This window comes from Rhinoraja longicauda, chromosome 19 (genome assembly GCF_053455715.1).
Source record: "Rhinoraja longicauda isolate Sanriku21f chromosome 19, sRhiLon1.1, whole genome shotgun sequence".
Taxonomy (NCBI): Eukaryota; Metazoa; Chordata; class Chondrichthyes; order Rajiformes; family Arhynchobatidae; genus Rhinoraja; species Rhinoraja longicauda.
In genome coordinates this window covers 9,540,617-9,561,132 of record NC_135971.1, presented here as the reverse complement: position 1 = coordinate 9,561,132, position 20,516 = coordinate 9,540,617, and the positions used below count along the sequence as shown (strand labels likewise).

The following is a 20,516-nucleotide window of genomic DNA, read 5'->3' as shown; positions in this document are numbered from 1 at the left end:
TACACTGGAATTTAGAAGGATGAGAGGGGATCTTATCGAAACGTATAAGATTATTAAGGGGTTGGACACGTTAGAGGCAGGAAACATTTTCCCAATGTTGGGGGAGTCCAGAACCAGGGGCCACAGTTTAAGAATAAGGGGTAGGCCATTTAGAACAGAGATGAGGAAAAACTTTTTTAGCCAGAGAGTTGTGAATCTGTGGAAATCTCTGCCTCAGAGGGCAGTGGGGGCCAATTCTCTGAATACATTCAAGAGAGAGCTAGATAGAGCTCTTAAGGATAGCGGAGTCAGGGGGTATGGGGAGAAAGCAGGAACAGGGTACTGATTGAGAATGATCAGCCATGATCACATTGAATGGCGGTGCTGGCTCGAAAGGCCGAATGGCCTACTCCTGCACCTATTGTCTATTGTCTATTGTCTATAAAGCAGCCATACAGGGCGACACGGTGGCGCAGCGGTAGAATTGCTGCCTCACAGCGCCAGAGACCCGGGTTCGATCCTGACCACGGCTGCTCCCACGAAGTTGGGTCTGAAGAATGGCCTTCGACCTGAAACCTCACCTATCCATGTTCTCCAGAGATGCTGATTATCCCACGATAGACACAAAAAAAGCTGGCGTAACTCAGCGTCTCTCTGGAGGGAAGGAATTGGGTGACGTTTCGGGTCGAGACCCTTCTTCAGACCGGTTAACCCGCTTTGAGTCAACCCAGAACTTTGTGTCGTTTTCTGTAGTCAATACTCTGACTGTGTTCACTTTAGGTTCAGGGCAGGCATTTGCAAGACCACTAGCTCTGCCTTCCACACCCGCTGTGTCATTGGCGAGGCACTCCAGGTCACCGAGCCAGCCTTTTAATCTTTAACCTTGGTGCCATGAATTCTTATCAGGTTCTACACTGGATACCATGGCAACGAGATTCGCAGTTCACTCACACACACACACACACACCTCCCCCATCCGTCCCCACTCCTAGGTTAGTGCGGGGGTGGTACAGAGGATGTTTGCCACAGAGACTGGGTCAGCCTCAGTTCCCACGGCAACAACAAGGCCCAAAAAAAGCCCGCTCGCATGTGGCTCCGTTGAATGCCCGCACAGTCGGTGATATTGGTCTGTGAACCAAACGCTCGCGCGGTCCGCTGCGCAAAGCCCATTTCCATCTCCCAGATTCATCCAGTTTGACTAAAGCAGCTTTTAAATGTGTGAAGCACCCTCTGTTCACCACGGTGTTGCGAGCGAGAGCCAGCAATTGATGGCTTCATTAAACCCTGAGAACATGGGAATCCACAGGCCAAACTATGGCTGCCCGGGTTCCGCTGCTGCACATGGGGGGGGGGCAGGGTGTGGAGGAGATGTCTCTCGAAATAGGGGAAGGTTCACCATGTCAGAGGGCTTCATGAGCGACAAGGCTGGAGTAATTTTGTGTGATTGGTGTATTGAATGTATAATAATACATTTTAAAATAATAAATCTTATTTGTCTATTGCAGGTTGGCACAGGGTCAACATTACAATGAAATGTTTTTGACAAGACAACGGGTCACCTCAGCAGTAATATTCCAAGGATAAATAAGATTTTAAAAATTACATTAGTAAGGTAGACAATAGACAATAGACAATAGGTGCAGGAGTAGGCCATTCAGCCCTTCGAGCCAGCACCACCATTCAATGTGATCACTGCTGATCATTCTCAATCAGTACCCCGTTCCTGCCTTCTCCCCATACCCCCCTGACTCCGCTATCCTTAAGAGCTCCATCTCGCTCTCTCTTGAATGCATTCAGAGAATTGGCCTCCACTGCCTTCTGAGGCAGAGAATTCCACAGATTCACAACTCTCTGACTGAAAAAGTTTTTCCTCATCTCAGTTCTAAACGGCCTACCCCTTATTCTTAAACTGTGGCCCCTTGTTCTTGACACCCCCAACATTGGGAACATGTTTCCTGCCTCTAACGTGTCCAACCCCTTAATAATCTTATACGTTTCAATACGATCCCCTCTCATCCTTCTAAATCCCAGTGTATACAAGCCTAGTCGCTCCAGTCTTTCAACATATGACAGTCCCGCCATTCCGGGAATTAACCTAGTAAACCTACGCTGCACGCCCTCAATAGCAAGAATATCCTTCCTCAAATTTGGAGACCAAAACTGCACACAGTACTCCAGGTGCGGTCTCACTAGGGCCCTGTACAACTGCAGAAGGATCTCTTTGCTCCTATACTCAACTCCTCTTGTTATGAAGGCCAACATTCCATTGGCTTTCTTCACTGCCTGCTGTACCTGCATGCTTCCTTTCAGTGACTGATGCACTAGGACATCCAGATCTCGTTGTACGTCCCCTTTTCCTAACTTGACACCATTCAGATAATACTCTGCCTTCCTATTCTTACCATCAAAGTGGATAACCTCACACTTATCCACATTAAACAGCATCTGCCATGCATCCGCCCACTCACACAACCTGTCCAAGTCACCCTGCAACCTCATAACATCTTCTTCACAGTTCACACTGCCACCCAGCTTTGTATCATCTGCAAATTTGCTAATGGTACTTTTAATCCCTTCATCTAAGTTATTAATGTATATTGTAAATAGCTGCGGTCCCAGCACCGAGCCTTGCGGTACCCCACTAGTTACTGCCTGCCATTCTGAAAGGGACCCATTTATCGCCACTCTTTGCTTTCTGTCTGTCAACCAATGATTGGTGTATAGAATATATGCAGTGAATGTATGTTTAGCCTCCGAGAATGTTGGATGGAGTTTTTTAACTATTCTCACTGTGATGGATGTTTCTTGTCGTTTGGCGTTGGTTAGCGATTGTGTGTGTTATTGCTTATTTTTATTGCTCTTATTGTTGGACTGTGGGTAATCTTTCATTTCACTGCACATTTATGTGTATGTGACAAATAAAATTGACTATTGACTATTATAAGGGACCTATAGTATAAGACAATAACTGCAGATGCCGGTACAAATCGAAGGTATTTATTCACAAAATGCTGGAGTAACTCAGCAGGTCAGGCAGCATCTCAATTGAGAAGGAATGGGTGTCGTTTCGGGTCGAGACCCTTCTTCAGACTGAAGAAGGGTCTCGACCCGAAACGACACCCATTCCTTCTCTCCATTATAAGGGACATGGTTTGCATCAAAGATACTAGAGGAACAAGATAGACCACTCGACCCTAAAAACCGTAGTAAGTCACGGCGCCATTTTAGTAGGCAGAATCTTGCAGAAACATTAAAAAAGAAAAATAACAAAAATCTGTGAATTGTTAGATGAGATATATTCTGCATTTTAATGGTGTCATCACACATACTGTTCCCCCAAAACACTGATTACACTGCGAGAGGCATAACGAACGGCGGTTTTTGCTTACTAAAATGGCGGACGTTACGCTCCTTTGCGTACTACACTTCAGTATAGGCGATTTCAACGGAGTGGTCCATCTTGTTCCTCTAGTATCTTTGGTTTGTGTATATTTATTTCTCGAATAAAGTATATTTTGACATTTTTTAAAAAGGGTAGAGTTGCTGCCTCACAGCGCCGGAGACCCGGGTTCGATCCTGACCACGGGCGCTGTCCGTACCGAGTTTGTACGTTCTCCCCGTGACCGTGTGGGTTTTCTCCGGGATCCCCGGTTTCTTCCCACACATGTGCAGATTTGTAGGTTAATTGGCTTTGGTAAAATTGTAAATTGTCCCTTGAGTGTGAAGGATAGTGTTAGTGGACGGGGGAATCACTGGTCTACGAGGACTCGGTGGGGCCGAAGGGCCTGTTTCCACATTGTATCTCTAAACAAAACTCAGCAACCCAAGTCTGCCAAACCATCAAAAGCTAAAACCTGCAGAGATAAAGGGCAGAAACAGGCCCTTCGGCCCACCAGGTCTGGGCTGACCAAGTGCTCCCCGCACACTAACACCAGCCTACACACACTAAGGACAATTTAACCAAGCCAATTAGCCTACAAACCTTGCTACAGGATGAATGCTGTGAGACTGGTGTGCAGCCTTGTTGATCAGGAAGCCAGTAAAATGGAACTCAAATACCTCAGAGAATTTCCAGATCTAAAGGGGATTACAGAAATAGGGAGAGTGATAAGATTTGGACAAATGAAAAGAATCTTAAATGAGGTGCTTAAATAGTTCATTGAACACAGAACAGTACAGCACAGGAACAGGCGTTTTGGACAAGTCTTTGCCCAATTCTTTGCCCAATTCTTGCTATTGAGGGCGTGCAGCGTTGGTTTACTAAGTTAATTCCCGTCTTTTTGCTCTGGTTTATTTTCACCCACATGTTTAGACCGTAATGTTGTATCCTTATTGTTTTGATGTGTTTATGCTTTATTCTGAATTGTTAACTGTACGTTTGTGTTGTTATTCGTGAGCGGAGCACCAAGGCACATTCCTTGTACACGCACATACTTGGCCAATAAACTTATTCATTCATATTCACCCGCACGGTGGCGCAGCGGTAGAGTTGCTGCCTTACAGCGAATGCAGCGCCGGAGCCTCAGGTTCGATCCTGACCACGGGTGCTGTCTGTCCGGAGTTTGTACGTTCTCCCCGTGACCTACGTGGGTTTTCCCTGAGATCTTCGGTTTCCTCCCACACTCCAAAGACGTACAGGTTTGTAGGTTAATTGGCTGAGCAAATGTTAAAAAAAAAAAAAAATTACAAAAATTGTCCCTAGTGGGTGTAGGATAGTGTTAATGTGCGGGGATCGCTGGGCGGCGCGGACTTGGTGGGCCGAAGGGCCTGTTTCTGCGCTGTATCTCTAAATCTAAAAAAATTCATTCATTCATTCATACTTTGGCATCTGCCTCCTCCACCACGTCTGGCAGCTTTGTGTTCTGTACGTGTGTTTGGTACAAAAGCCTTCTCGACTGTGCGTGATACCTTTGACCAGGTGTTAGTTGAGCAGGGGGTTGCTCTCACCAGATGGATCATTTAGCAGATACTTGATACCCCGGCATTTTCGGAAGTTATCTGGTTTGGAGACAAGAACACGATTTGACGCGAGAGAATGGAAGGGTGCCACTGCGATGCCATCTGTCCTGTGCTCTGTTTGTTATCACCATCTCTTACGAGGATGTTATCATATACCATATCATATATATAAACAGCGCGGAAACAGGCCTTTTCGGCCCACCTAGTCCGCGCCGCCCAGCGATCCCCGCACATTAACACTATCCTACACCCACTAGGGACAATTTTTACATTTACCCAACCAATTAACCTACATACCTGTACGTCTTTGCCAGTACCTGTTTCCAGGACTGGAGGGTCTGAGCCATATGGAGAGGTTGAGTAGGCTCGGACTCTATTCCTTGGAGCGCTGGAAGATGAGTGGAGGTCTTATAGAGGTGTATAAAATTATGAGAGGAATAGATCGGGTAGATGCACAGAGTCTCTTGCCCAGAGTTGGGGAATCGAGGACCAGAGGACATAGGTTCAAGGTGAAGGGGGAAAGATTTAATAGGAATCTGAAGGATAATTTTTTCACAGAAAGGGTGGTGGGTGTATGGAACAAGCTGCCAGAGGATGTAGTTGAGACAGGGATTATTCCAACACAGAAGAAACAGTTCGGCGTGTACAGTACATGGATAGGACAAATTTGGAGGGATATGGACCAAACGCAGGCTGATGGGACTATGTGTAGCTGGGACATTGTTGGTCGGTGTGGGCAAGGTGGGCCGAGGGGCCTGTTTCCACTCTGTACCACTCTATAACTCTATCTTTGGTGGTAAGAATAGGAAGGCAGAGTATTATCTGAATGGTATCAAGTTAGGAAAAGGGGACGTACAACGAGATCTGTGTGTCCTAGTGCATCACTCACTGAAAGGAAGCAAGCAGGTACAGCAGGCAGTGAAGAAAGCCAATGGAATGATGGCCTTCATAACAAGAGGAGTTGAGTATAGGAGCAAAGAGGTCCTTCTGCAGTTGTACAGGGCCCTAGTGAGACCGCACCTGGAGTACTGTGTGTGCAGTTTTGGTCTCCAAATTTGAGGAAGGATACTCTTGCTATTGAGGGCGTGCAGCGTAGGTTTACTAGGTTAATTCCCGGAATGGCGGGACTGTCATATGTTGAAAGACTGGCGCGACTAGGCTTGTATACACTGGAATTTAGAAGGATGAGAGGGGATCTTATCGAAACGTATAAGATTATTAAGGGGTTGGGCACGTTAGAGGCAGGAAACATGTTCCCAATGTTGGGGGAGTCCAGAACAAGGGGCCACAGTTTAAGAATAAGGGGTAGGCCATTTCGAACGGAGATGAGGAAAAACTTTTTCGGTCAGAGAGTTGTGAATCTGTGGAATTCTCTGCCTCAGAAGGCAGTGGAGGCCAATTCACTGAATGCATTCAAGAGAGAGCTAGATAGAGCTCTTAAGGATAGCGGAGTCAGGGGTTATGGGGAGAAGGCAGGAACGGGGTACTGATTGAGAGTGATCAGCCATGATCACATTGGATGATTATTGTCTTATTCTACATTGAATGGCGGTGCGTACAGGCTCGAAGGGCCGAGTGGCCTCCTCCTGCACCTATTGTCTATTGTCTATTGACTCCACCCTCCCTCAGTCATCTGCTGCCAATTCTGCTTTGCCCTGGCCTTTTCTTACCTCCAGTTCCCTCCCCTCTGCTTTCGGTCTGATGAAGGGTCCCGACCCGAAACGTCACCTATCCTTTTTCTCCGGAGATACTGCCTGACCCGCTGAGTTACTCCAGTTACTTTATGTCTTATCTTGCACAAGAATCAGACGTGGGGTTTTTTTCCATGCAACAGCACCACTTACTGAAGACCTGCTGTATTACTGCATCACAAACGTTCAGGCTCAAAGCAACACACATGTTCCACGCAGAATGCAATGTTGCAGGAGCTTGGTCGCCCCCGACGAGGAAGGCTCGCCGCCGGCTACGGCGGTCAAGATCGTCCCGCCAACGGAAGGTTCGAGACTCCCCGACCGCTGGAGGACAAAGAAGGGAGAGATTGAACTTTTCTTCGCCTTCCATCACAGTGAGGAATGTGGAGGAGTCACTGTGGTGGATGTTCATGTTAAAATGTATTTCGTGGGGGCCTGTTGCTTTTTACTGTTATAGACAATAGACAATAGACAATAGGTGCAGGAGTAGGCCATTCAGCCCTTCGAGCCAGCACCGCCATTCAATGCGATCATGGCTGATCACTCTCAATCAGTACCTCGTTCCTGCCTTCTCCCCATACCCCCTCACTCCGCTATCCTTAAGAGCTCTATCCAGCTCTCTCTTGAAAGCATCCAACGAACTGGCCTCCACTGCCTTCTGAGGCAGAGAATTCCACACCTTCACCACTCTCTGACTGAAAAAGTTCTTCCTCATCTCCATTCTAAATGGCCTACCCCTTATGACTGTATGGCAAATGAAGTTCCTCGTATGTTGCAAAACATAATTGGCTATTAAAGTATTATTGTGATTATTATTGTGATTTGGCAAAAGTCAGGCACTGCAGCAACAAAATCATTTGTCCAAGTTGATGGTAGACACAAAATGCTAGAGTAACTCAGCGGGTCAGGCAGCATCTCAGGAGAGAAGGAATCAGTTGTACAGTGCCCTAGTGAGACCGCACCTGGAGTACTGTGCGCAGTTTTGGTCTCCAAATTTGAGGAAGGACGTTCTTGCTATTGAGGGAGTGCAGCGTAGGTTTACTAGGTTATTTCCCGGAATGGCGTGACTATCGAATGTTGAAAGACTGGAGCGACTAGGCTTGTATACACTGGAATTTAGAAGGATGAGAAGGGTTCTTATTGAAACATATAAGATTATTAAAGGGTTGGACACGCTAGAGGCAGGAAACAATCTGGTTTGGGAACAGCTCTGCCCAGGACAGGAAGGCTCTGCGGAGAGTAGTGCGTTCGGCTGAACGCTCTATGGGAACTACACTCGCCCCCCTGCAGGACCTATACATCAGGAGGTGCAGATCCAGAGCCAGCAACATTATGGGGGACCCCTACCACCCCAGCAACGGACTGTTCCAGCTGCTACGGTCAGGCAAACGCCTCCGCTGTCACGCTGTGAAAACAGAGAGGATGAGACGGAGTTTCTTCCCACAGGCCATCAGGACTGTTAACTCTCATAACACCAGGGACTAATTTAATTTACTCTATTAATTTATTTTTTGGTGTTAAAAAAATGTTTCTATTCTGTTCTGTAGTTTTAGCACAATCCGCAGGCGTTGCCACTTTCATTTCAATACAATACAATACAATACAATATGTGTGTCCTAGTGCATCAGTCATTGAAAGGAAGCATGCAGGTACAGCAGGCAGTGAAGAAAGCCAATGGAATGTTGGCCTTCATAACAAGAGAAGTTGAGCATAGGAGCAAAGATGTCCTTCTGCAGTTGTACAGGGCCGTAATGAGACCGCACCTGGAGTACTGTGTGCAGTTTTGGTCTCCAAATTCGAGGAAGGATATTCTTGCTATTGAGGGCGTGCAGCATAGGTTTACTAGGTTAATTCCCGGAATGGTGGGACTATCAAAAGTTGAAAGACTGGAGCGACTAGGTTTGTATACACTGGAATTTAGAAGGATGAGAGGAGATCTTATCGAAACGTATAAGATTATTAAGGGGTTGAACATGTTAGAGGCAGGAAACATGTTCCCAATGTTGGCGGAGTCCAGAACAACGGGCCACAGTTTAAGAATAAGGGGTAGGCCATTTAGAACTGAGATGAGGAAAAACCTTTTCAGTCAGAGAGTTATGAATCTGTGGAATTCTCCGCCTCAGAAGGCAGTGGAGGCCAATTCTCAATGCATTCAAGAGAGAGCTAGATAGAGCTCTTAAGGATAGCGGAGTCAGGGGGTATGGGGAGAAGGCAGGAACGGGGTACTGATTGAGAATGATCAGCCATGATCATATTGAATGGCGGTGCTGGTCCGAAGGGCCGAATGGCCTCCTCCTGCACCTATTGTCTATTGTCTAATATATCTTTATTGTCATTGTACAGGGGTACAACGAGATTGGGAATGCGCCTCCCATACGATGCAATAATTTAATTAGCTAGTCAGTATTAATTTAAACAACCCAATGAAACATTAGGGTCAGGGTTAGGGTGCACATCTTGTATATATGTACGTGACAAATAAACTTGACTTGACTGGATGCTGATTTACATTGTACAATTACCAACTGGCATTATCAGTGTGGGTGGAAACCGAAGAAAAAAACCACCCGCCCGTTGTCGGGATCGAACCCGCTTCTCCGGGGCTCTGCAAGGCAGCAACTCCACCCCTTTGAATATTTGCAACTGCGTTGTAGTTCTTTGCAAGGCCCTCGGTGGCCGACGTTCAAGCAAAGGTTGACTGCAACGCCCAGCGTGCAGAGTCACAGCTGCTCAACGCGGAAACGTCAGATGCAACAGATAAGATACTCGCCGATCGCCACAAAACGCTGGAGTAACTCAGAGGGACAGACACGATCCTTGTTACAACAGTTCTTTCTGGACAGAAGGGTTCGAAAAGCAGGATTTAAAAAAATAAATAAAAAATGGTCTGACTAATCATTAAGGGTGAGTAGGAATCTTCCTTGATTTTATATATTTTTAAAAAAGCAACCAGTTTAACCAGAATTTGGAAAAAGTGCAAGTCATGGCTACAGATTCCCTGTTTACATTTTCTACACCACAAAATGGTGGGATTGAACAGAGCAGATTTATACGTGAAGATAATTCAAATGTACTTTGGTCGGTCAAAAGCCTGCATCAGAAAGTCTTTTACGGAGAAGAATATGGAAGATTGAATATAAGTTGTCAAAAATTAGTGACACTGTTTAAGATCACTTTTCTACATAGGTAGTTGAGGCCAGTTCATTGGCTATATTTAAGAGGGAGTTAGATGTGGCCCTTTTTGCTGAAGGGATCAGGGGGTATGGAGAGAAGGCAGGTACAGGCTACTGAGCTGAATGATCAGCCATGATCATATTGAATGGCGGTGCAGGCTCGAAGGGCCGAATGGCCTACTCCTGCACCTATTTTCTATGTTTCTATGTTTCTACATTTTATTTTTTGGATAAGATTCCACTTTCCAACATGCACTGTAGGTGTGTAAAAGATTTATAGAGGTATACGTGGAAACAGGCCCCGTCTTGTCCAGGTCGACAAAAGTTGCGCCATCTGAACTTGTCCCATTTGCCCGCATTTAGCCCACATCCCTCTAAACCTCTCCTATTCATGTACCTGTCCAAATGTCTTTCAAATGTTGCTATTGTAGCTGTGTCAGCTACCTCCTCTGGCAGCTTGTTCCATGTAACCATCACCCTCTGAGTCAATAGACAGTAGGTGCAGGAGCAGGCCATTCGGCCCTACGAGCCAGCACCGCCATTCAATGTGATCAGTCTGAAGAAGGGTCTCGACCCGAAACGTCACCCATTCCTTCTCTCCTGAGATGCTGCCTGACCTGCTGAGTTACCCCAGCATTTTGTGAATAAATACCTTCGATTTGTACCAGCATCTGCAGTTATTTTCTTATACAATGTGATCATGGCCGATCATTCTCAATCAGCACCCCGTTCCTGCCTTCTCTCCATACCCCCTGACTCCTCTATCCTTAAGAGCTCTATCTAGTTCTCGAATGCATTCAGTCTTGGCCTCCACTGCCTTCTGAGGCAGTGAATTCCACAGTTTTACAACTCTCTGACTGAAAAAGTTTTTCCTCATCTCTGTTCTAAATGGCCTACCCCTTATTCTTAAACCTGGTTCTGGACTCCCCCAACATTGGGAACATGTTTCCTGCCTCTAACGTGTCCAATCCCTTAATAATCTTATGTTTCGATAAGATCCTTTAAAAAAAAAAAAAAAAATTATTTTTGTTTTCTTTATTGATTTATTTTTTATTATTTTTTATAGAAAAAACAATATAAATAATCATACTAACGTGAAAACGTCACCTATTAGATCCATCCCCTCTCACCTTGCCCTTGAGTCCTCTGGCTCTTGATTTCCCTTCTCTGGGGCTAAAGGAATAGACAATAGGTGCAGGAGGAGGCCATTCGGCCCTTCGAGCCAGTACCGCCATTCCATGTGATCATGGCTGATCATCCACAATCAGTACCCCGTTCCTGCCCTCTCCCCTGTCTCCGCTATCATTAAGAGCTCTAAGTGATATGGGGGGGAAAGCAGGAACGGGGTACAGTGCTGGCTCGAAGGGCCGAATGGCCTACTCCTGTCCCTATTTTTCTATGTTTCTATGTAAGACCTCAACACACACACTTCCACTCAGTGAACCCACCTGCACCCACTTCTGTTCCCAGTTGCATTGAACAGGATAGCACAGGGACAGGCCCTTTGGCCCACCTATGTCTGTGCTAACTCCCAGATTTTCATGGGTGGTGAAACTCATTCACAGCAGCTTCCTCACCCCCTCCGCCCAGCCCCATATTAGCAGTTTAGTTTAGAGACACAGCCCAGAATCAGGCCCTTCGGCCCACCGAGTCCACACCGACCAGTGATCCCCGCACACTAACACTATCCTGCACACAAGAGGGACAATTTACAATTATACCAAGCCGATTAACCCACAGACATGCAAGTCTTTGGAGTGTGGGAGGAAACCGAAGATCGTGGAGAAAGCCCGCACTGTCACGGGGAGAACGTACAAACTCCCGATAGCCCTTAGTCAGGATTGAACCCAGGTCTCTGGCGCTGTGAGGCAGCAACTCTACCGCTGCGCCACCGTGCCGCCCGGATGTGTCCCTTGTAGGGGTGCCAACTATCTCACTCCCAAATACGGGACAAGGTGATGTCATCGCCCCGAGCCCCACGTGACCTCGCCCAGCCAGCGGCCAAATTCTCCCGCTCCACCAATGGCGGCCGCCCGGGTTGCTATGCAACCTCCGTTAGCAGGCGCCCGGACCTCCGGACCTAGACTGACCGGAGCTGAAATGTCAGAAACCTAGAGTGGTCGGGGCCTAAACTGTGGGGGCCTGAACTGTCGGGGGCCTAAACTGTCGGGGCCTAAACTGTCAGGGCCTAAACTGTGGGGACCTAAACTGTCGGGGCCTAAACTGTCGTGCCTAAACTGTCGGGGACCTAAACTGACGGGGCCTAAACTGTGGGGCCTGAACTGTCGGGGCCTAAACTGTCGGGCCTAAACTGTGGGGATCTAAACTGTCGGGGCCTAAACTGTCGGGGCCTAAACTGTCGGGGCCTAAACTGTCGGGGCCTAAACTGTCGGGGCCTAAAGTGTCGGGGCCTAAAGTGTCTGGGCCTATAGCATCCAGGCCTACAATGCTCCCCCGGGCCTAATACGGGACAAGGGCGGTCCCGTATGGGACAAACCAATTTAGCCCAAAATATGGGATGTCCCGGCTAATACGGGACAGTGGGCAACCCTAGTTCCTTGGGGCCGTTCTGAGGATACCCAGCCTGGGGTGATTACAATCCACACATATCTGGTCTGAACAGCTCATTTTTGGTGTGATCACAATGCCTTTTTCTTTGCTACTACTTTTTGAAGATTGTTTCAGAACATGGGTCAGTACAACATAAAAAGCCCACAAAGTTTCTGCCGAACATGATAGCAACAATACCTCTTACCTAATGCCACCAAAACCTGGCCCACTCTTGCATCTGGGCTCAGTGGTTTGTTTCTATGCATTTGGAACTAAATCGGGGATTGTATGTACACCGATCGGCCAAAACATTACGACCAGCCGCCTAATATGCTCTTGGTTCTCCGTGTGCTGCCAAAACAGCGCCGACCCGCCGAGGCATGGACTCTGCAAGACCCCTGAAGGTGTCCTGTGGTATCTGGCACCAAACCATTAGCAGCAGACCCGTCAAGTCAATAGACAATAGACAATAGGTGCAGGAGTAGGCCATTCGGCCCTTTGAGCCAGCACCGCCATTCAATGTGATCGTGGCTGATCATTCTCAATCAGTACCCCATTCCTGCTTTCTCCCCATACCCCCTGACTCCGCTATCCTTAAGAGCTCTATTTAGCTCTATCTTGAATGTATTCAGAGAATTGGCCTCCACTGCCTGGTGAGGCCGAGAATTCCACAGATTCACAACTCTCTGACTAAAAAAGTTTTTCCTCATCTCTGTTCTAAATGGCCGACCCCTTATTCTTAAACTGTGGCCCCCTGGTTCTGGACTCCCCCAACATAGTCCTCTAAGTTGCGAGGTGGAGCCGCCGTGGATCGGACTTGTCGATCCAGCACATCCCACAGATGCTCAATCGGATTGAGATCTGGAGAATTTGGAGGCCAGGGCAAAACCGTGAACACTTCATCATGTTCCTCAAACCCATTCCCGAACAATGTGTGCAGTGTGGCAGGGAGCATTATCCTGCTGAAAGCCATCGGGGAATACCATTGCCACGAAGGGGTGTACCTGGTCTGCAACGATGTTTAGGTGGGTGACACGTGTCACATTGACGTCCACATGTATGGCCGGGCCCAGGGTTTCCCAGCAGAACATTGCCCAGAGCATCACACTCCCTCCACCCGCTTGTCGTCTTCCCACAGTCGGTTCGGACCAGACGGGATAGCCTTTGTTGCCCTCGCGCATCGAAGAGGCTTGGGCGCCCAACACCCTGCCTGTCGCCGGTTTGTGGTTTGTCCCTCCTCGGACCACTGTCGGTCGGTACTCACCGCTGCTGACCGGGAGCACCCCACAAGCCTTGCCGTTTCAGAGATGCTCTGACCCAGTCGTCTGGCCATAACAATTTGGCCCTTGTCAAAGTCGCTCAGGTCTTTACTCCTGCCCATTTCTCCTGCATCAACTCCAAGAACTGACTGTTCACCTGCTGCCTAATATATCCCACCCCTTGACTGGTGCCCTTGGAACAAGATAATCAATGTTGTGTAAGAAAATAACTGCAGATGCTGGTACAAATCAAAGGTATTTATTCACAAAATGCTGGAGTAACACAGCAGGTCAGGCAGCATCTCAGGAGAGAATGGGAAACGTTTCGGGTCGAGATTCCCTTCTTCAGACTGACGTCAGGGGGGCGGGACAAAGGAAGGATATAGGTGGAAACAGGAAGATAGAGGGAGATCTGGGAAGGGGGAGGGGAAGAGAGGGACAGAGGAACTATCTAAAGTTGGAGAAGTCGATGTTCATACCGCTGGGCTGCAAGCTGCCCAGGCGAAATATGAGGTGCTGTTCCTCCAATTTCCGGTGGGACCCACTAAGGCACTGGAGGAGGCCCATGACAGAAAGGTCAGACTGGGAGAGGGAAGGGGAGTTGAAGTGCTCGGCCACCGGGAGATGTTATTCACTTCACCTGTCAGTGGTCATGATATTTTGGCTGATTGGTGTATGAATGCCATTAATCTTGCTGATGTGTATGCAAACATAAACTCACTGTACCTGGCTACACGGGCTCAAAATCCGAGGACGTACACGCCACTGGAGTTAAATGGGTCTACTGTGGATAGGGTGAGCAGCTTTAAATACCTGGGAGTCCACATCACAGAGGATCTGACATGGACAACACACATTGCTGCACTGGTGAGTAAGGCAAGGCAGCGCCTTTACCACCTCAGACAGCTGAGGAAATTCAGAGTCTCTCTGAGGGTCCTTCAGTGCTTCTACTCTGGGGCTGTAGAAAGCATCTCGTCCGGGAACATCACAATCTGGTTTGGGAACAGTTCTGCCCAGGGCAGGAAGGCTCTGCGGAGAGTAGTGCGTTCGGCCGAACGCACCGTGGGAACTACACTCGCCCCCCTGCAGGACCTATACATCAGGAGGTGCAGATCCAGAGCCAGCAACATTATGGGGGACCCCTACCACCCCAGCAACGGACTGTTCCAGCTGCTACGGTCAGGCAAACGCCTCCGCTGTCAAAACAGAGAGGATGAGACGGAGTTTCTTCCCACAGGCCATCAGGACTGTTAACTCTCATATCACCAGGGACTAATTTAATTTAACAAATTAATTTATTTTTTGTGTTAAAAATTTTAATTTTATTTTTTCTATTCTGATTTGTAGTTTAGCACAATCCGCCACTTTCATTTCACTGCACATCTTGTATATGTGTGTGACAAATAAACATGACTTGACTTGACACAAACTATTGAAGCGTTATATGTTCTGAATGTTATTTCTTTTGCAGCCTGCCACTATGTGGCAAGCAAGATCGGCAGCGTTATAAGCAAGCAGGAAGACCCACCTTTTGGCAAGTCCGAGCTACAAAGCAGCCAGATCCAAGGTCAGTATCTCCATCACTTCATTCCAGGGGTTCCATACACGGCTCCTATACTTGCCCCATCTACTCTCGTCCCACCTGCCCGCGCGCGCTTGGCCCATATCCCTCTAAACCTATTCTTTCCAATGCACTAGTCCAAATGTTTTTTTAAACTGTGTGACAGGACTTACCTCAACCAGGTCTTCTCACAGCTCGTTCCACATACCTACCAACCTCTGTATAAAAAAAGTTTCCCCTCAGATTCAGTCAGATGGTTGTAAATCTGTGGAATTCTCTGCCTCAGAAGGCAGTGGAGGCCAATTCTCTGGATGCATTCAAGAGAGAGCTAGATAGAGCTCTTAAAGATAGCGGAGTCAGGGGGTATGGTGAGAGGGCAGGAACGGGGTACTGATTGTGAATGAGCAGCCATGATCTCATTGAATGGCGGTGCCAGCTCGAAGGGCCGAATGGCCTACTCCTGCACCTATTGTCTATTCCTTGTCTGTTAAATCTTTGCCCCCCACACCTTAAACATATGCCATGTAGTGATACTGCGTGGAAACAGGCCCTTCGGCCCAACTTGCCCACACCGACCAACATGTGCCCAGCTACACTAGTGTAAGAAAATAACTGCAGATGCTGGTCTGAAGAAGGGTCTCGACCCGAAACGTCACCCATTCCTTCTCTCCTGAGATGCTGCCTGACCTGCTGAGTTACTCCAGCATTTTGTGAATAAATACCTTCGATTTGTCCCAGCTACACTAGTCCCACCTGCCCGCGTTTGGTCCATATCCCTCCAAACCGGTTCTCTGGTTTTAGATTCCCCTCCTCTGGATGAAAGACTCTGGGGATTTACACTGCCTATTCCTCTCGAGGCCTGATGCAGCCAGGCAAAATCATCCCTCATCCTCCTGCACTGCAGGGATTAAAGTTCGAGCCCACTCACACGATCTATTCGCCTCAGGGCTTTACACAGTTGGGGAAATAGAGTTGTAAGCTACAATCTCCTGGCACAACATTGAAGAAGATGGGGCGGTCACGGTGGCGCAGCGGTAGAGTTGCTGCCTTACAGCGAACGCAGCGCCAGAGACCCGGGTCCGATCCCGACTACAGGGGCTGTCAATAAACAATAGGTGCAGGAGGAGGCCATTCGGCCCTTTGAGCCAGCACCACCATTCAATGTGATCATGGCTGATCATTCTCAATCAGTACCCCGTTCCTGCCTTCTCCACATACCCCCTGACTCCACTGTCCTTAAGAGCTCTATCCAGCATTCAGAGAATTGGCCTCCACTGCCTTCTGAGGCAGAGAATTCCACAGATTCACAACTCCCTGACCGGAAAAGTTTTTCCTTGTCTCCGTTCTAAATGGCGTACCCCTTATTCTTAAACTGTGGCCCCTGGTTCTGGACTCCCCGAACATTGAGAACATGTTTCCTGCCTCTAACGTGTCCAACCCCTTAATAATCTTATTTAGATTTTAGATTTAGAGATACAGCGCGGAAACAGGCCCTTTCGGCCCACCGAGTCCGTGCCGCCCAGCGATCCCCGCACATTAACACTATCCTACACACACTAGGGACAATTTTTACATATAATTAACCCAGCCAATTAACGTACATACCTGTACGTCTTTGGAGTGTGGGAGGGAACCGAAGATCTCGGAGAAAACCCACACAGGTCACGGGCAGAACGTACAAACTCCGTACAGACGGCGCCCGTAGTCAGGATAGAACCCGAGTCTCCGGCGCTGCATTCGCTGTAAGGCAGCAACTCTACCGCTGCGCCACCGTGCCGGTTGCTCTCCGCACGGAGTTTGTACGTTCTCCCCGTGACCTGCGTGGGTTTTCCCCGAGATCTTCAGTTTCCTCCCACACTCCAAAGACGGACAGGTTTGTAGGTTAATTGGCTTGGTAAATGTAAAAAATGTCCCTAGTGGGTGTAGGATAGTGTTAGTGTGCGGGGATCGCTGGGCGGCTCGGACCCGGTAGGACGAAAGGGCCTGTTTCCGTGCTGTATCTCTAAACTAAACTAAAATTGGGGAATTAAGTCATGGGGCGTGGAAAAAACAGGTCATTGGGCCCAACTTGTCCACTCACATGTTTACCTACCTGTTGCACTGCTGCAAGTAAGTCAAGTCAAGTCAATTTTATTCGTATAGCACATTTAAAAATAACCCACGTTGACCAAAGTGCTGTACATCAGTCCAGGTACTAAGAAACGAACATACACTGGCACACAAACATAACAGCACATACATAAACAGTTCACAGCGCCCCCTCAGAGGGCCTCAAACACTAGGGAGTAGAAATAGGTTTTGAGCCTGGACTTAAAGGAGTCGATGGAGGTGGCAGTTCTGATGGGGAGAGGGATGCTGTTCCACAGTCCAGGAGCTGCAACTGCAAAAGCGCGGTCACCCCTGAGCTTAAGCCTAGACCGCGGGATAGTGAGTAGCCCCAAGTCGGCCGACCTGAGGGACCTGGAGATAGAGTGGTGGGTTAGAAGATTTTTGATATGGGGGTGGGGGGCAAGCCCGTTTAGGGCTTTGTATGTGAATAGAAGGAGCTTGAAGTTGATTCTGTACTGTACTGGGAGCCAGTGGAGAGAGGCCAGAATCGGGGTGATGTGGTCCCTTTTACGGGTACCCGTCAGGAGTCTCGCTGCGGCGATTTGGACCAATTCCAGGCAGGACAGGGATGATTGGCTGCTCCCAGTGTATAGGGAGTTGCAGTAGTCTAGGCGGGAGGAGATGAATGCGCGGATGATTTTTTCAATGTCGTCAATTTAGTCGTCAATCTCGCTGGAATTTAGAAGATTGAGGGGGGATCTTATAGAAACTTACAAAATTCTTAAGGGGTTGGACAGGCTAGATGCAGGAAGATTGTTCCCGATGTTGGGGAAGTCCAGAACAAGGGGTCACAGTTTTTATGGATAAGGGGGAAGTCTTTTAGGACCGAGATGAGAAAGATTTTTTTCACACAGAGTGGTGGTGAATCTGTGGAATTCTCTGCCACAGAGGGTAGTTGAGGCCAGTTCATTGGCTATATTTAAGAGGGAGTTAGATGTGGCCCTTGTGGCTAAAGGGATCAGGGGGTATGGAGAGAAGGCAGGTACGGGATACTGAGTTGGATGATCAGCCATGATCATATTGAATGGCGGTGCAGGCTCGAAGGGCCGAATGGCCTACTACTGCGCCTATTTTCTATGTTTCTATGTCAAATTTGAGGAATGGTTCGATTTTAGCTATGGTACGAAGCTGGCTTTTACCACAGCGTTGGAAGTAAGAATTCCTTTTTATTCTGTTTCGGGACATAACACGATAATAAAACATCCTTTCCCCATGCAGATGAAAAGTACAATCCGGTAAGCACTTCGGAGGGTGACGGATTGTTCCTGGAAAAGCCGCCGGCATCGGGAGCCATGGTCCAGCAGAGCGGGTCCTGAGGGTAAAGCGTGCACCGGCCTCGCCTGTCTCGCTTGGCCTTTGGTGCACTTGGATAGTTCCCGGCACAACCGAATATGTGAGACCACAGCAAAGCATGAAGACCTGCCCAGCAACTCTCTTACCAGTGAGATGGGCATTTCTGAAGATACCTGCTGTGTTTTAAAGTTCACAGGTTCATAAGTTGTCGGAGTAGAATCAGGTCATTTGGCCCAACAAGTCTACTCTGCCATTCAATCATGGCCGATCTATCTTTCCCTCTCAACCCCATTCCCCTTCCTTCTCCCAATAACCCCCGTCACCTCGACAAATCAAGAATCTATCTCTCTCTGCCTTAAAAACATCCACTGACTTGGCCTCCACAGCCTTCCGTGGCAAAGAATTCCTCAGATCCACTACCCTCTGACTAAACAAATTCCTCTTCAGCTCCTTCCTCAAAGACCATCCTTTAATTCTGAGGCCGTGACCTCTAGTCCTAGACTCTCCCACTAGTGGAAACTTCCTTTTGCACATCCTCTCTATCCAAGCCTTTCACTATTCGGTAAGTTCCAACGAGGTCTCCCCCCTCATCCTTCTGAAATCCAGAGAGTGCTGTCAAACGCTCATCATATGTTAACCCACTCATTCCTGGGATCGTTCTTGTAAACCTCCTCTGGACCCTCTCCAGAGCCAGCACATCCTTCCTCAGATGGGTGGGGGGGGGGGGGGAGGGCAACATTGCTCACAATACTCCAAATGTGGCCTGCCCATCGCCGAACAGAGCCTCAACATTACATTCCTGTTTTTGTATTCTTCTCCTCTTGAAATAAATACTGTTTCCTTACTACTGATATGACTTGCAAATTAACTCTTTGGGAATACTGCACCAGCACTCCCAAGTCCGTTTGCTCCTCTAATGTCTTAGGCATTTGATGCATTTGAATGATTTCATCACAACAGTACACGTAAGACCGCAGCAAAGCGTGTCCAGTTTTGGTCTCCAAATTTGAGGAAGGATATTCTTGCTATTGAGGGCGTGCAGCGTAGGTTTACTAGGTTAATTCCCGGAATGGCGGGACTGTCATATGTTGAAAGACTGGAGCGACTAGGCTTGTATACACTGGAATTTAGAAGGATGAGAGGGGATCTTATCGAAACATATAAGATTATTAGGGGGTTGGACACATTAAGAGGCAGGAAACATGTTCCCAATGTTGAGGGAGTCCAGAACCAGGGGCCACAGTTTAAGAATAAGGGGTAGGCCATTTAGAACAGAGATGAGGAAAAACCTTTTTAGTCAGAGAGTTGGGAATCTGTGGAATTCTCTGCCTCAGAGGGCAGTGGAGGCCAATTCTCTGAATACATTCAAGAGAGAGCTAGCTGGAGCTCTTAAGGATAGCGGAGTCAGGGGGTATGGGGAGAAAGCAGGAACGGGGTACTGATTGAGAATGATCAGCCATGATCACATTGAATGGCGGTGCTGGCTCGAAGGGCCGAATGGCCTCCTCCTGCACCTATTGTCTATTGTGACGTTTCACAGAGTGCTGGAGTAACTCAGCTGGTCGGGCAGCATCTCTGGAGAACATGGATAGGTGACGTTTCACATCAGGGTACCTCTTCAGACCGATTGTAGTAGGGGAGTGAAAGTTCGTCAAGCCAGGCAAGTAATAGGTGGATATAGATTGGGGTTGGGGTTGATGGGCTGAATGGCATAAATCTACTCCTATAACAAGCTACCAGACTTGGAGGGCATCTACAACACACGATGCCTCAGAAAAGCCACCAGCATCCACAAAGACTCTTCACACCCCTGCAACAGTCTGTTCGAACTCCTTCCATCGGGCAGACGATATAAGGCCTTCTATGCCCGCACCTCCAGACTCAGGAACAGCTTCATCCCCAGGGCCATAGCTGCTATGAACCGGTCCTGCTGAGCCGGATG

General features: G+C 48.1%; 1 long non-coding RNA gene across 1 annotated transcript; it reads left to right on the top strand.

Moving 5' to 3' along the window:
• Positions 1–9,317: 9,317 nt before the first annotated feature.
• On the top strand, positions 9,318–19,425 carry LOC144603111 (uncharacterized). The gene is made up of 3 exons (XR_013548542.1): positions 9,318–9,533; positions 15,083–15,178; positions 18,500–19,425. It is a non-coding gene; the product is annotated as an uncharacterized LOC144603111 (long non-coding RNA).
• Positions 19,426–20,516: the final 1,091 nt, after the last annotated feature.